The 15,841-nt window shown below is 41.0% G+C and overlaps 1 long non-coding RNA gene across 1 annotated transcript; it reads right to left on the bottom strand.

Moving 5' to 3' along the window:
• Nucleotides 1–1,632: 1,632 nt before the first annotated feature.
• Nucleotides 1,633–15,841, bottom strand: LOC104911217. Its single transcript, XR_793738.3, has 3 exons — nt 9,316–15,841; nt 9,100–9,201; nt 1,633–6,122 (listed from the first exon to the last, which is right to left on the bottom strand). It is a non-coding gene; the product is annotated as an uncharacterized LOC104911217 (long non-coding RNA).

Here is a 15,841-nt window from a genome sequence, read left to right as displayed (position 1 = left end):
CCCAGCATGCACTGGTGGCCCCTGTGAATCCCATGCTTCAGGGTTTGCGGAGAGGTCTGGTAACGGGCATGCAGAACAACAACGCAGCAAGGGAACCAAGGGAAAAAGAGAACAAGCGCAGATGAGGTGAGCACAGGGCCCGGGAGCAAAACAGCAATCCCTGCCTCCTGCCCAGTGCTGCTGGCTCTACCCATGCTGGCACAGCCACATGCCTCTGGCAGGTGCAGCTGCAAAAGCAAAGCTTGAAAGGGAAATTCCTTCTCCTCCCTCCTTTCCAGCTGAAGCTTGTACTAGATAATCATAAACCAAGCAGAACTTCTGGGAACTTCCTTCTCCAAAGCATTTCTTCATCCCATGGCTGCTTATAGAATCATAGAATGGCTTAGGTTGTAAGGCACTTTAAAGATCATCTAGTTCCAACTTCCTGCTATGGGCAGGGTTGAAGGTTATACCATAGTGTTCCAAATAGATGCTGCAAGACAAGAAATCACATATGCTACCTAAATACCAAAACTAGTGTGGGAAAAGCATTTGTTTCCTCAAGAAAAAAATGTTGCTGCACATGAAATATGAAGTGCCTTGAGATTCCTGATCATGCTTTTCCTATGTATGTCCTTCCACTGACATCAGCTGGAACAGCGAGTGAATAATAAAGAAGAGAGATAATGGTATTAAAAAACAGAATCACTGCTCACTGTTAGTATGCAGTAATATAGTTAACATGTATCTAATGTAAGAATAAAGGCACTGAGTCGATATTGTAGTCCAGGCAGAAAATGTTAGACTTTAATTAAATGAAGTAAACATCTCATTAAATGTCTATTTTTACAGATGGTATTGAGTCTCATTGCCCAAGGGCTAAAGGAAACATGGCAATGAATTAGGTAAAATGTGTTCCTTAAGAATTTTGAGTAGTAAATATTTTCTATGATCTAATAAGGTATAATAAGAAATCCTACAACATTAAATTACCTTTAAGGATGTAAGAAAACTGATCTCTGGTCAAATCAGCTATAAATTAAACCACATGCTTAGCTTTTAAAACCTCCTACTCTGATTATAATTCACCACTGCAGAAGATAATGTTATTTCTGGACATAGCCCACTCCCATAGAAACTCTCAGCTGCAAGGCAACTCTGAAAAGAGTATAGAGAAATTTGAACAATGAAGACATCACTTTTAGAAGTTTTTGTTAGCTTTTGCTTACACTTTTTGGACAGAGCAGCCTACTTTTATTTAACCTCTTCCCACAGGTTACATAGTGAGATCTGTACTCATTGTGTTCTCCTTTGCCTTCAAAATTCAGGGCACACAGCACTTTCCCCAAAGCCTGCTTGTCACAGTGCTGGGCCTTCTCAGGTTCTACATTTTCCCCGTCTGGTCTGAGCCCCTCATACCTGTTGACTTCAGCCTATCTCTGAGATGAGCTATCCTCACACCTGGCCCAGCCCATCCTCTCCCCCATAGAAACATAGAATCACTAAGCTTGGAAAAGAACACTAAAATCATCTAGTCCAATTGTCAACCTGTCACCACTATGCCCACTAAACCACGTCCATCAGTGCCACATCTATATGCTTCTTGAACACCTCCAGGGACGGTGCCCTGGGCAGCCTATTCCAATACCTCACCACTCTTTCTGAGAGTAAATTTTTCCTCACATCCAACCTGAACCTCCCCTGGTGCAACGTATGGCCACTGCCTCTCATCCATCTCTTCCTCCTTCCCCACATTACCTTTCTCTCCCAGCTGATTTAATTGACTCTTTGGTGTTCTTGTCAAACTTAACACTCTGCTACCTGCCATCTCACCTGGCCCAGGGCGAAGCCATCCTCCATGCCCAGGGTTGGTGCCACCACGACCTGCAGCACACATACCAAGCTTTGCATGACTTTTGCTTCCTGCATGTTTTTCTTGCATTGAACTCAGCCCTTTTGTCTACCCTATCTATGGGAGGCATCCTAATGTCTTCAAGCCCTGAGAGACGCAAGAGCTGTATATGTCTCTATCCTCTGTTCCTCTTCCCAACCAGCTCCTGGATGAGCTTTTGATCAGCCATAATACTTACGTGCAGAAGGAGGTCCAGCTTTATACGTACATCTCGCATCTCGCATTGCTCATCAGATCTTGCCTTTGTGGTTGTTGTTTATTTACAGGAGACCTTGCCTTTCTGTCATGCCCAGTGTTTTTCTCTGAAGCATCACAAGGTGTTGCTGGAGGCACAATGCCCAGTGCAGGTGATCAAACCCTCTTCTGTCTGCTCTGGAAATTATGATCAGTCATGGCTTACAATCCTGGGAGCCAGATGGTTAGCAGGGCTGTTGAATTCATTTCTTGGTCTTGCTGTGCATAAATCCAACAAAATGCTTTTGCCTTCCTACAGCTGGCACATGTGCCTAACGATTTGATCTTTTGCATTTTAAATATTTATTCAGTATTTAATTTAAACCCCTGAGACTAATCCTAGTGTTTTAACTCAGCCCTCAACTAGTTTCAGTGAATCATCTCTGTCACTATTCAGTGATCTTCAACAAATTGGCTTCATATACTAATGGGGCACAGTCCTTAGTCCCTTCTATATTTGTATTTTGGGGGTATTTTGGAAAGAGATACTGGTGATTTTTGAAGTATTACAAGGCATTAAATTGTTGTTTCTATCTTTTAAATTATAGATGGTATCCATAGAGACACTGAAGTTCTACATTGCTCTCTTGAATTGCCTGAAGAAGTGGCACTTAGAATTACATTTGGAACAATGCTAATTAGCAAATGCTGAATTTTAAATAAGCTTCACAGCAAGGTTTTTGTCTGAGAGGAGCAGTAACCAGCAATTGACTGACCAAACCAACAAAGCTGAATTACAGACAACATGGTATTTAATTATTCATTAGACAATTTACAGGGTTAACTATAATAATAGGCACCATTCCCTTTCTGAGGAATCACCGAGCCAAGCATAAGTGCCTTAGAAATCCAGCATAATAAACAGTTGGACAGAATAAGCAAAATGAAATCTGCTTCCCAAATTATAGAGTTATTGAGGAGGGAAAATGCAGAAACAAACCTTTGCTGCCGCTGGATGAGAATGTGCCAGCGCATGTACAGAATAGAAACAACCTGTCATGAACCCAGTTCTGAGCCTTCAGACACAGCTACTGCATGAGGAGCTTGATGAACTGAAAGGAGGAAGAAACACTTGTCCCTATTCTAGAATTAGACCTGGAGGGTGCAAATGGGCTATGTCCAGCAATTTCAAGTGAAGCAATATCCAGAAGAGCCTGGCTGCTGTTGTTTTCCATGTCAGATGGACACCACTCCTCATGGTGTCATGGCATCATGATGTCATGGTGGAAGCGGAAGAGGAGATGCCCAGATGCAGGAGCTGCACACAAGGCACTGTGAGAAGCACTGCCAGAAGCATTGTAGGTGGTACCCACTTACTCATGGTTTGACCATAAGCTTAAATGTGAACTAACATTTAATTTCAGAGTGCATTACAGAGGGGGTTAATAATTTGCGGCCACACTTTGTGCCAAGTCTTATATTTGGATGAGGGCAGGCAGGCAGCCAGGCTGTTTTCATGATATGCCCATTCTTTGTAAGGTAAGGGTAACAAAAATTGCTGGGATTGCAGGCAGGGAACTCAGTCAACGTGCTTATAAGTGTATGCTGCTGTAACTAATTTTTGTGGAGAGCACTGATCCATAGAAGATAAAGTGTTTTAAAAGAATACCAAAGTAATAGTTTAATTTTCAGCAGTAATGTCATGCAGTCTCTTTTGTCCTATATTAGACTTTGTTGGGAATTTGTTGAAAGGTCCAAGGATGATCACTGCAAGCCTCAATTTGTGGGGCTAAATCTTCTTCCCTTACTACATTCAATGCTTCTATTACTGTCTCAAATGTTTCGCATGCCCAGACAAGGCACCACTGTCAATGATGGATCTGGATGTGAAGAAATAAGCACAGCCACAGATCAGGCTCCATCACATGAACACATCTCTGGTAGCTCTCAGGGATGGATGTGACACCTCAGGATGCAGCACAGTGATGTGACAGGCTTGTTCCTACCACCTGCTTTGTGTTGGGAAAAACACTGGTGCAAAATGGGATGGCTCTGAAGCACTGCACTCTGCCTTGGCCTGGATGATGCTCTGTATGTTACACATCACTGTAAGGGGATTGTGTCTTTTGAGATGAGGTAGGTGATTGAATAGGATGAAACCTCCTATCTCATCAAATGAAATCAAATGTACCTGGTAACACCATCCACAGTGATCCATCAGTCCTTGTCCTAGTATAACTACATATGTACAGGCTGAAAATGTAGTATAATAAAATCTATCTATCTAAGGTGGTTCACAGTCTGTAACCAGGTATTTTCCTACTACTGCTTTTTCATATAAGTAGATGGCATACCACAATTATTTGAATGCTCTGATGTAGGAAAACTTTCCAGTAATTACTGTGCATTGCAGTGTTGGTAAATAATATCTATGCTGAACCTGAATACAAGAATAATCTCACCTGAACCTGAATACAAGAATAATCTCACCTCATGTATTACTTTCAATACAGCATCCATCGTTATTAAGACTGCATGTCCCAAAATGCAACCAGGCTCCCATAAGCATACAGTGATTTCCCTTATCCTTTCAGCCTGCATGCTGTATTCTTGCTAGTTTCCTTGGTGGCACAAAAAAGCTGGGTGCTAAAGCCCTTCAACTTCTTGTGCTGTCCTGGAAGTGAACCCTACACTCATCTCAGAGAGCTAATAGTCTCCTTGCACATTTCAACTGAGGAGACAGTTTGCAGTAGCAAGAGCCCAGAACAGGACATTTTACTTTGACAGATGGGAAACACACAGATGCTGGATTGCCACTGTTGGTGGCTGAGACTGCTACTCTCAGCAACATTCAAGCACATCTGCTGAGATCAGCACACTTGCATAAGTTTTAGTGAGAGTATAGCTCTGCATGGTCACTAAAGGTTTCCTGGATGATCCCATAAAGACAAAAAAAAAAGAAAAAGAGGGCCCAAGGAAGGTGAGGGATCAGGCACTGGTGGAGTGCACCACAGCTGAGGCTGACAATCTCTCCAGCCCTCTGGATTTTAAGGGTGCAAAGCCTCAGTGAGACTCAGTTCCCTCCTCCTTACTTCCCAGGCTAGGAAAGGAGTGATCTGGGTTGGATCATTTGGCTGAATGAAATGAACAGAAATGAGAAGGAAATGTTTGTTTAATAGTTTTACTCACTTTAATGTGTTTTCCTGTTACCTGGGAACAAATTAGCAATTATTCCAAATCTGATATTCCAAAGAATGCACCTCTGGAGCTGACCTGAATGCATGAGTTTTGGCTGCACCTCAGCCCGCATGTGTTTTTGAGCAATTTGGTCTGAGTCCAAAAGTAATTTAAATCCAAACAGTGCTTGTTGTTTTATGAGAGTGGCTCCAATTGCTGAATTAAACTGAAATATGAAAAATAAAATGAGAATGAGCAAAGGAGTTTTTAACTGCTACAAAGCCCATCTGAATTTTCCATATGTATTATTACAGTGGCCCATTACTTGAACGAATCATTCCAAACTACATTGGTCCAAGAACTATGAAGCAACAGTACTTCATACCAAAGGCTGTAATAAAGTCCATTATCCAGAGAGCTCACTCTCTCAGAGCTGAAGATGTCTCTTTAGACTAATGTTCAGCTTCTGTATTTTCTGGCATTTGGCTGATTTATCCATGCAGCCACAATATCACAATGCTGCAGAATTTTATGTTTCATTTCCCAGCTTTCTAAAGAAAGCAAGAAAAATAAAAATGTAATTTAATGCACTCCACAATTACTATTTAAGCATTACATCATCAGAAAAGCTGTCACTAACTAGTAAGTTGTCCCAGTGACAAGACAGAATTACCTAGCAACTGAAGAGAAGTCATTAACCCTTTTTTGAGTATGGAAAATGTGTTGTAGGGAACAAATGCATATGCCCAAGTGCCTGAAAAATACCATCTTCTTCCATCTTGTGATTATGGTGTGAACATTTTACTCTGTACTTCTGGAGGAGTCCCAGTTCAGTTCCATGAAAGAACATATGAGGACCAAATGGCTTTGAAGGCAGCACCTGAAAAAGATGGAAAGCGTGATTAATCACAACTGCTCTGTGTGCAGACGCAGGGTGAGACAGGCTTTATTCTTTATTCAGGTGAAGAAGGACAATTTGTTCAAATATTGCCACATCTCAGGAGATTTACAATTATTATTTGCACAGCTCATGGGTCTTTGCAACACTTCAGAATTTCATCTGGTGTTTTAGGAAGCATGTTATGTTATGTTCACCCTATGTTCTGCATGGCAGAAAGAGACAGAATTATCTCTAAGTTTCAAATTTAAGGAAGTTGTATGTGAAGGAAACAAAATTACATCTGATCTCTGCCATCACTTTCGTGAGAACCAGCAAATCCTGTGTGTTAAACCCTACGTAACTGAGGAATAGAGGGAAAAGATGTGCAACCTCTCAATCCTACCCCCAGCCTAGACAGGTCTTAGCTCTTTGCAGTCTGATCAGCAGTCAGCAGGCTCTGTTTATCTTCAGTCACTTTATTTCATTTACAGCAGGCCAATTTGTAGGTCGTTTCTAAATTGCATGGCTTGCAGTAGCCATGAAAGAAAGTGAAGGAGTGGATCATGAACATGTGAGGAGAGGAAGAAAAAACATAAAAGTACAGCAAGGAAAACAGTATTTTCTTTTCAAGAATGAACAAACATCACTCTAATTGGAGCAATTATTCTGTAGTTTATTCCAAATAAATAAACTGTCCAACTGTTATATATTATGTGTCATATTTGTTCTAACAGCCTTTAAATGTGTACCGAGACTGCACAATTTAATGTGTTTCCATTCCAGATGACTAAAGGTTCTTAAAGCCCACCTCCAAAAATATAGTTCCACTAAATTACTACTCCAATATAGTTATAAAAATATTGTCTTTGATTAATGTATCACTTTGTCACAAGCAGTAATAAAGGACAACAACCAGCCAGCACAAAAAAACAAGCATTTTTGGGGAAGCATAGAGAAGCAGCCAAGTCCTAATTTGTGCTCTGTAATGACTCAGGCCAGGAGGTGGCTGACGCTCTGCCTCTCGCTGACTTCACTAGAAATCTCTGAGCATCTCCTAGGCTCACTGAGCATCTGGTAACACTAACCTCATCAGCACAGTTCCAAGTACTCACTGATCACAACACCTGTTAACATAAATTATGGTCAAGGGGATACAGTATTTGTAAGAGTTGGTCTAACGTGACAAACACCATTACTATTTCACCAGCTCAAAAACACTGCACTCAGTGAACTCATCTATGTGACTATCACCAATTGTGATATCAACTGTCAACATGATGATCAAGCCATGTGCACAGGCTTTTCAGTATTTTCATATCCTAAAATAGATACAGACATTAAAGCTCCCTGTCTTGTTGCCTACAAATGCTGCCGGTGAGTAGGAATTTGGTAAACTACATACACAGCTTTGTGGATTAGCTTTAGGACTTGAACCAAATCCCTGAGCCTGATCTTTCTTTGATGTTATGACCCCATTTCCTGTACCCAATTCTCATTGTTTTCCTTATTTTAATCAACCAATTTCTTAATAGCAACAAGATGGTGTATGTGTTTCACTATGAGAAGATTACTACACTAATAAGTTTGCAAAATTCATTTGGTCTATGACCTTGCATCCTCTTACTCCGTCTAAGTACTGGATTTACAGAATAGCACTGCAACACCTGCAGCATGCAGATACCTAAATCCTTGCACCTCACACAGAGAAACACATTAGAAAACTTGCCTGAAGGGATGGAAATAAAATTAAAACAAGACTTGGAAACTGTTGTTTCAAAGTGGAAAGTGGCCCAAAAGAGGGTAATTTCACTAGTAATGTAAGGCAAAATGACAACACTAATAAAGGCTTTCAGCAAAAGTCATAAATGAGTAATGAAGACGCTGGTCTTTTCAAGTGCCACATGGTTCAGCAGAGAACTCACAACCATTTTATGAACAATTTGTTAACGAAAAGAGAAAAAGGAAATTTTGCCCTCAATTACAGTCAATGGGATCACTTGTATAAGTCAGCTATAACTCAAAGTGATATTCTTGTAATAGTAAATATTCATTGAAATTCTGCATCAGTACATGTATTGTTCTGATGGATCATTTTATTCTGAGTGTACAAACCCCTTTTTTCAGCACAGCACTTCAGATTACATAATCACACTGAGAAAACATACACACCTTTGAAATGCTTCATTGTCGAAATTTTTAAAGCTCGAGATGCAGCAGCATTGCCATCTTAGCAACTTTACTTTGAGGGGCAAATTGCTGAGAGAGTGATACCTCCTCTATTCACCAAGGTAAACCATGACTAACTAAGCAAAAGGCCAGATTTCTATAAAATCCTTGTAGTTCCTGTCCTCTCTTCAACTGAGTTACTGTTAATAGTAACTCAGAATACTTGGCCTCCTAGACAGTCTGCAAGGTAGGAGTTAAACTGCAGATATTACATTATTTGTCTGCCTATTAAACCTAACAGAGAAATACAAAATGCAATGTCAGACAATGAGGCCATTAGAAACTTCCCTTTAGCATATCCTGGCATTTGCTGACTTGAACAGCTTGCATTTAATTTCTTTGTTTGTTTTCATTTCAAAGGAAAAAAAATAACCTTGTGAGTGAAAAAAGGTGATACTCAAACTTCCACAAAATATTATTCTTGGGGAGCAACCAAATCAAATATATTTGCTTCAAAGCTGTTGTTTCTATTTTTATTTTACTTTATTTTATTTTCCAAGTTAGGAATGCATGAGAAAAAGAGATCATAATGGAAACTGTTTCTAATTCTTGACCATAACAGGTACTGGCAAGATCTCACTGTGATTTATGTGTATACATCCTGTATTTCTTTCTCATATATTTTTGATTGAGTATATATAACTCATATAGAATAGGTGAATAACAGAGTTTGTGTAGCCCTGAAGACTGAAATCTTCTAATTACCCAGAAACAGATATAGCTTGGAAGTAGTAACATGAGATTTCCTTACCGCACATATCCACAGCCCAGAGGTCATCCCTATGCATGAACCCTTCGGTGTCCATCTTCCAATTAGTTCTCAGCTTGTCCTTCAAGACATCATTCTACAAGGCTGACAGCAAAGATAATATTCATAAGAGGCCACATGCCCTCCAAGAAGTCAACAGTCACTATCAAATTTGTTGCAGTAAAAAAATTAAATGTTTGGTGTGTTTTAATGACTTACCTGTCACTATGGTTTCAGATCAGGCTTGTGTCTAATCAAAAAGAGGCTAAAAAGATCTTACTGAGCCCTCCTTACTTCCCAAGAAGTCCCCTCTTTGAGCATTAGCTCATAAGCTCACTGACTTGAGTACATATTTAAGAAATTTTGGTAGTAACCTAAAAGAAAATAAAAAGAAGGCAGGCAGAAGCTGAGTTAATCATTTGGACATATGACAATAATTTGGTAATGTTCATATGGAAGCAAGCAGTCCAGTAATAACATTGCTGCAAAGCACTCAGAGGTTTTTAACTGGATAAAAAACAATGAATCTTCACAAGTTATCCAGAATCCAGCAACTTTGATTGAAGGCTCCTCTTCTGTTTAGTTTGCTGTGGGTGTAACGAGCAGCATCTGAAATTGATCAAGAATAATAAAAATCTACAGCACAATACAAATTAAAAAAATGAAGGAGAATTTCAGTTAAGAGCTGTACAGGTCACAGAAACAGACTGGACAGGGAGAAGCCATCCATTTTGCTGTAAGACTCCTGAAAAACACTATACTAGACAATCCTGGCTGCACCATTATGAACACAGCAGATAGGCTTGGGGTTGTGTGACTTGGGCAATCACATCATCTATTCCTTTCCATAAGGACTGAGCAAAATTAGCCAACACTTAACCGATGGTTACTTACAGAAAAGTGGCTCCACAGTTACAGTCCTCTGATACCAGAAAAACTTTAATTTCTAATGTACTTTTATTCTGGGCCCCTTCCTACTCATTGGTTTTACTAGCATTGTCTTTGGCTTAACTTCTTCCCTGGTATTTTTTCCAGATGATATTTGTAGAGTGTAGTCTTATATTTAAGTGTCTTATAAGTATTTAAGATGTTCATACTGATCCAGAAAGGCAAAAAAGGGAAAAACATACATGTCATGCTGTAAAGAGTTGCAGGACAGAAGGTTTGAAGGTGTGAAATTTCTATTTATATCTGAATATCAAACATGCTATGCTGGGAGGTATTTCCTTTTCTAAAAAGAGATGCACCTCTTACAGAGTTTAAATTTCAAATTGCCAAAGCACTGAGGTTTAAGTAGCTGGGATTTAAGAACTGAATACTGATTGCTGGGTATGGCCCACATCCATCCGTGAGATAGATGAACATATATATGGGTATGTGTTGTATGCAGAGCAGTAGTGGGAGGGGCTGCTAAGCAGGGCCCAGCTCTCTCCAGCCTGCAAATGTCCCATCATGTTTCCCTAGGCCATGAAAACAAGCCCGAGGTGCTGTACTGGGGTCAGCTCCAGGCTGGTGGTGCAGGATCCAGCCTGAGAGCTGCTGTGCCCATGTAGGCATGGGAATGTTGGGCTGGGAGTGAAGGAACCAGCCCTGTGCAGGGCTGCATATGCTTCCTTGTGCAGGGCAGCATATGCTTCCTTGTGCAGGGCAGCAAAAACAGCAAAATGGGAGCTCACACAGGCCTCTTTGCTTCTGTAGTTATACCAACATTAACTACAAATCCCTTTTCCCTACCTTTTCCCTACCTTCAGTCTGGCTGTGACTGAAGACAGGCTTAGAGGATGCAATCCCCAGCAGCTGAAGTATGGTGTGGGCCTCTCCAAGCCAGTTTAAGCCAGGTCCACCAAGAGCCAGCACTGGCTGGGGCAGCAGAGCATGCAGCACAGGCTGCCAAACCTGCCAGAGAAGGCAGCGACTGCCTGTGTGCCTCAACCCAAGGCCTCACAGCCAAGCAGGGACATGAACACCAATTATGTTCCCACTAGGGCCTTTGGGTTGTAGTGAAGATGCATGGCAGTCAGCACTGTGACACCAAGACACACTGAGCCTCAGCCTCTGCATGCAGACGCAGGTGCTGGAGCCTCAAAACAGTGTGCCCTCAGCCTGCTGCAAGTGAGGACATCTGTTAACCCCACCATCAGCAGGGTCTGGGAATGGAGATCAGCAGCCATGGCCACTTCCATAGAATGAAATATAAACAAGGCTTCTCTGTAGGCTGCCAAGTGGGCTTTTGCCAGCAATAATTCTGTCAACTTCTTGCAGGTCGCATCTGAATCAACAAACTAATGTTGAATGACTCTGTACTGTGCTCCTTTCTCTAGACCATTTGCTAAACTACTTAAAAGGAGGAAAGTGTTTGCATTTCGCTTCGCTCCAAGTGGTGTTTACTTCCATGTGCAAGCTGGGAAGCTGTGTGAGGGTGGGGAGAAACTGTCCCCTGTCCCCTGTATCACAAAAGATCACTTGACAGTCATGGCCCTGCCTGCAGTCAGACTCAGAGCGCCGATTTCTCCCACAATGCAGGTGCCTTTCTGCATCCCAGAGTGAAGCAGCTGAATCTTGGAGACTGAAAAGGCATAAGGCATATTCTCCGAATATGGCGATGGTCTGGTGGAAGTGACCGCATGGCCCTGAGCTACACACCTTTCAGACAAGTAGAAATAGACATTGCACCGAGCAATGCTTATGTATCTTTCCAAGTAGCAATTCTGTCAGTTATTCATAGCTTTTTCCCAATATCCACATTAAACAGGTCCCTACTGAGCACTACCTGAAGCTGCTTCTCTGCATTAGTTTTTTCCCCTCTAAACCCCTACAAGGCGTCTGGAAGATTAACACATGTATTGGCAGTTAATGTTTCTGTGGCAGGGCCACTGCAATTTATGTTTCTGTGGCAGGGCCACTGCAGTTTGCAGTGGGTTGCATCCACAGAGCCATTAGTACATGTCATCTTTTTTAGATCTTCCCTCAAACACTTCTTCCCTGGCTTGCCTCTCTTCTCTGCACGGATTCATTCTTCCAGGGCTGGCTCCACAGAAATCTCTCATCATCCCTAGCAGAGCTCTTCCACATGAGTGCTTTGCCAAACACACTCATCTTTTATTCCTCCCTGAGTCCATCAGTCCAGCTTTCCTATTTTTGCCTGTATCAGCAACATCTTTTTCCTTTTAAACTTTTTTTTTTTTTTTTTGAGAGAGAGAGAGAGAGAAGGAGAGAGTACAATGAAAAATTAAATGAAACCACTAAACCTCATTTCATAAAAGTTGGTCTGACCTACATCTCCAGAATCAAAGAAATTCTGAGATAATGTTGATTCTGCCCTGTTTGGCTAATACTGTCTAATTGCAGAGCTCATGAGCATGCAGGAACAGAAGATGATTGTAAGGCGATGCTTTGGCTGGTTCTCAGTGAAAAAACAATATGGATTTTTTTGTATTTGGAAACATAAAATGGGATAAAATTTGCCGTAAGATGACAAATCTACAAAATAGGTCAAATCCCAGACTAAAATATTTAGCAACAACATATTCACCCAAAACAAAGTGTACTCAAGTCATTAGAAAATTTGTATATTTTTCTTGGACAACTTGCAGGCATGTCCAAGAACATAGAAAACTTTACTGTAAAAAACAGAGCTGCCAGTAGTCTTTAAGGTGAGCAGGAGTCTTCAGCAGGTGAGCAGGAGTTTAGGGGTCTGTGGGACCCAAACATTTTTGTGTTTCTAGTTCTAGCAAAAAACCTTTCCAATACAATAGAGTATAACTGAGAAGATGAAATACATTCCAAAACTAATAGTCAACAGTATGCAGTCAAGCAATAACCCTAAAAAAGATTCCATTTTATCAGCAATTCAGCCAATATGTTGTGTATCTTAATGTTTGCCCCACTTATTCTTAACTGATAAAATTAATTTAGTCTGGAATTTGGTCTAGACTGTCCTATAAGTCTGTGAATCACTAAAAGTACCCAAGTTGCCACTCAAGTTGATTCTATAATCTTTGGGGAATATCGTAGGAACTAAAGCTACATATGAGCTTAGGATAGTTGTGAGACAGATAATAAACAATCTGCAAACTGTTTAGTTCAGTACTTCATCCTTAGAGTGATAACATGATTTGATTGGCAGTTTGATGTCATTTACACATGAAGAATACTAATCATTAATAAGAATTTGAATTCTTCCCTTCTCTGTTGAAACCAGAAGCACCAAAGCGCATTCCATTATTTCATGGTAAGCAATGTAATCTACCTAGCTGTATATATTATTAGGTTTCAGTTTTTCATTTATACATATTCACTAAAGGCAATAGCTTTGATATGAAAGAGTTTTTTGCCACATCGATGAAGGAACGTTATTTTTCCCCAGATGGTAACTATACTCTAAGTACAGAGTACTAGAATGACATTATTAGAACTACTGCTTCATAAAACTTCAAACTACCATAATAATTTAGTATCAGTGCAATCAGACTTTATGTGATTTTCCTGCAGGCCTACTTCTACAGCTGAGAGCTTTCTAACTTGTATTTTTTGCATGGGTGTACTCCTGCAGCAGTTTTGTAAATAGTATCTGATCTCCTCATCTAGAGATTAAGTTCAGACAGGTGCTCTTCACAGAAGAGGAAAGTTGTAACTCTGAGAAGGAGAGATGGAGGCTGTGTGGTTGGTAGAAGGAAACACTTGGAGGCAGAAAGAGGAGAAAATAGGTGGGAAAAGAGGGTCCGGGGGAATCTCAATGTTTGGCAACAACCTATCGCTGGTCTAGCTTTCCATGCTGATCCTGACTGCTGTCTCCTGCATAATGTTATGGCCCCACTTTTGAAACTTGATGCATTGACCTCCACTGGGAACAACCTGTGTGCAAAGATGGTCCCTTACAAATCTACCACACTTTAGGCTCAAAATGGATGGATGTCAGTGGCTGGTGAAGTGACTTCTTAAATGTACATGTAGTCTGATTTTGCTCAGGAAAAATGGACAGCTAATCTTCTTTTGATTATATGAAGATGTGTGTATATATGAGAGAAAGTAGTGCACTTCGTTTCCAAAAGCAGAAATTGCAACAAAGGCTGCATGTCAGGTGTGGTGAGGAAGCACAGCACACCCTTAGAGACCTGCTGACTGCATACACTAACAGCCTGGCTACGTCAGACCACCCCCAGCCTGAATCTCAGGGACATGACTCTGTGCCTTGTTGTGCAGTCACAGCTCTTTGCTGCTTTGTGCGGCCTGCACTGGGCCTGGAGGCAGAGGCCTGATGGTGGCTCAGGGTGCGTCACTTGGATGCTTTGCAATGGAGCTTCCTGTGCTGGGAGCACAGTTCTGCTTTCACACTGCTGTAATTGTGTAGTAAATCACAGGACCAAAACAGCAGGGAAAGGACAAACTTAAGCCTCAGAAACTGCCAGAACTGAGTTTCTTGAACACTTTTCTTTGCCTACTTCCCTTCCAATCCCTTTATGATGTGGTTTTAGCATGCAATCCTATTTATTTCAGCTCTTTCCTGTTTCCTGGCAAAAGAGGAGCTTTTCAAGCATGAATCGTGCTGGTGCCATGGCAGAAATGCCATGCAGTTGGTCTCTCTGTGTTTTCTGGTCTGTACGGATGGGCACTTCCTCTACGAAAATTGGTCACCAACTGCCTCATCCAGAGGCTTTGATGGATTCTCAGCCATGAAAGAAGCTTGCTGGTGCTGATGGAATCTCTATGTATCATGAACAGCTCGTGATTATATCTGGAAAATCTAAGGGTCTCAATCTCTCTGATAATGCTGTCCTGGACTTCAGTGACTGTATGTCAGTTCTTCTCTTAAAGGAGGGTAAAACATGTCCTTACTTCACTGTGTGAAAGAGAGGTGGTGTACGTCATAAAAAACAAAGCAGTATTTGCAGATACCTCAATGCCACAGGAAAAATGAAAAAATTAGTAATTCTGACTTCAGAATGAGAGCTGTATAGTAACTTGAGTATGGAATAATGCATTCAAAATGAAAGCTGAAATGAAGTGTTTAACAAACAATGCAAAAAGTCCTGTGGGCAGCGTAATATGTGCCTCTATGAGCCAAGAGAGTGTCATTACCTTTTGCAATTACATTTGCAACAGTCCAAATTGGCATTTCACAGTTGAATTTAGTTGGGTATTTTCTAAATTTTTGAGTGCTTAGTTTTGCCTTCTCGGGACCACTAACTTGTCATAATATTTTCTGTGTACAAATGTGTAAAAACAGAAAAGAGTAATATATAAAAGAAGTTGCAGACCATCTTCTATAAGTTAATTTGATAGAAAATAAATAAAAAATGCATTTTTTGCAATTTAAGTATGCTTATGGTCTCTGTGCTGTAGAACATGGTATCTTCCTGGCCAGCCTGATCTAGTGGGTGGCAGCCCTGTCCATTGTCCAATTCCTGTCGGAATTGGATGATCTCTAAGGTCCCTTCCAACACAAACCATTATATTGTTCTATGATTCAGTGGCAGTGAAAAGGCAGTTTACTTGTTATCTGGATGTACTGATTGAATTAATTTGTCTGCAGTCCAATTGCGTAGGGCCAACAGCACCATGCTTTCCACGATGATCAGAGAGCTGCAGCACCTCCCCTATGAAGACAGGCTGAGAGAGCTGTGCTTGTTCAGCTTGGAGAAGAGAATGCTGTGGGGTGACCTCATTGCTGCCTCCCAGTACCTATAAGGAGACTAAAAACAGGAGGGGAGTCAAATCTTTACAAGGGTAGATAATGGCAGGACAA

Source organism: Meleagris gallopavo, chromosome 5, assembly GCF_000146605.3.
Source record: "Meleagris gallopavo isolate NT-WF06-2002-E0010 breed Aviagen turkey brand Nicholas breeding stock chromosome 5, Turkey_5.1, whole genome shotgun sequence".
Lineage (NCBI taxonomy): Eukaryota > Metazoa > Chordata > Aves > Galliformes > Phasianidae > Meleagris > Meleagris gallopavo.
Note: the sequence above shows the minus strand (reverse complement) of the source record. Positions and strands in the feature narration are given on the sequence as shown.